Source organism: Myotis brandtii, unplaced genomic scaffold, assembly GCF_000412655.1.
Source record: "Myotis brandtii unplaced genomic scaffold, ASM41265v1 scaffold1289, whole genome shotgun sequence".
Taxonomy (NCBI): domain Eukaryota; kingdom Metazoa; phylum Chordata; class Mammalia; order Chiroptera; family Vespertilionidae; genus Myotis; species Myotis brandtii.
Window position 1 is genome coordinate 582,326 of NW_005354543.1, and position 1,119 is coordinate 583,444.

Below are 1,119 nucleotides of genomic sequence, written 5' to 3' on the forward strand. Positions count from 1 at the left end.
GAGGTTCGTAGAAGATTCTTGAGTAACCTTATAACTGTGGTTTTGAACTCTATGTCCTCCATTAGTTTTCTTTCCTCCATTTCTTTCATTTGTGACATGTTTCTTTGTCTCTGCATTTTTGGCCAACTGCGAGGATCCGTTGTGTCTGTAGTGGAAGAACTGCTGTGCTGGAGACACCCTTATGGAGCAGGACTTGCTTCAGTGGGGCTTTGGTGCTCACTGAGTCTGTTTCTTAAGTGTGTCCCTTATGGATGTGAGGAGTTGAAATCTGGTATCTGACCAGGGATACCCTGGCTCCTGGATCTCCAACTCAACCACTGTGTGGGTCCACCCAGCAGGAGCTACAGTGATATCAACAGATTTCTTCTCTTTGTTTGGAATTTGGAAGTTTTGGAGGTCTCTGACTCAGCTGCAGTTTGTTGGGATAGGCTGCAAAAATGCAGGTGATTCCTTGCGCCACTGGCACAGCTTGGGTGGGGATGTAAATTGAGTGGGGCGGGGTCTCAGAGAATCACCAGGGCGGAGCAAACAGAAATGGTTGTCGTCAGCGTCTCCGCGACTCCTCACGTCTCCACGACTCCGACTCTGAGTCCGAGTCTCTGGGTCCCCAAGGGCCGTGCCCCCACAGCAACAATGATCCCTGCGAGAAAGCCACCCTCGCTTTCCAACCCGCTGCAAGACAGTCCAGTTTCTCCCCGTAGGAGTCTGGGACCTCAGAATCTCGTCTTAAAGGAGCTCAGTGCATTCCAGAGCTTGTATCCCCTTCCAATTGAAAAAAAACCGTGCACCCAGGTGCAGCCCACCTCGAGCGCACCTTCGTACCTCTGTTCTTGGCGCCTCTGCACCTCCTACTCAGTCTCAATGCGCTTCTTTCTTTCCTTCTAGTTGTAGAACTTCCACTCGGCCAGCTTTCCTGTGGTTCTGGATGATAGCTGTTTTGTCTTATAGTTGTAATTTCAGTGTTGTGGGAGGCAGCACCACAGGTTTATACTTTACGCCGCCATCTTGGTTCTCCTCCTGTATTTGTGTTTTTTAAATGAGTGTGATATTGGTGGATTAAGGGAATATCCTGGAGTTTAGCAGGCTGTTGATAAAATTTCTTGTATATCTTTGAAGACA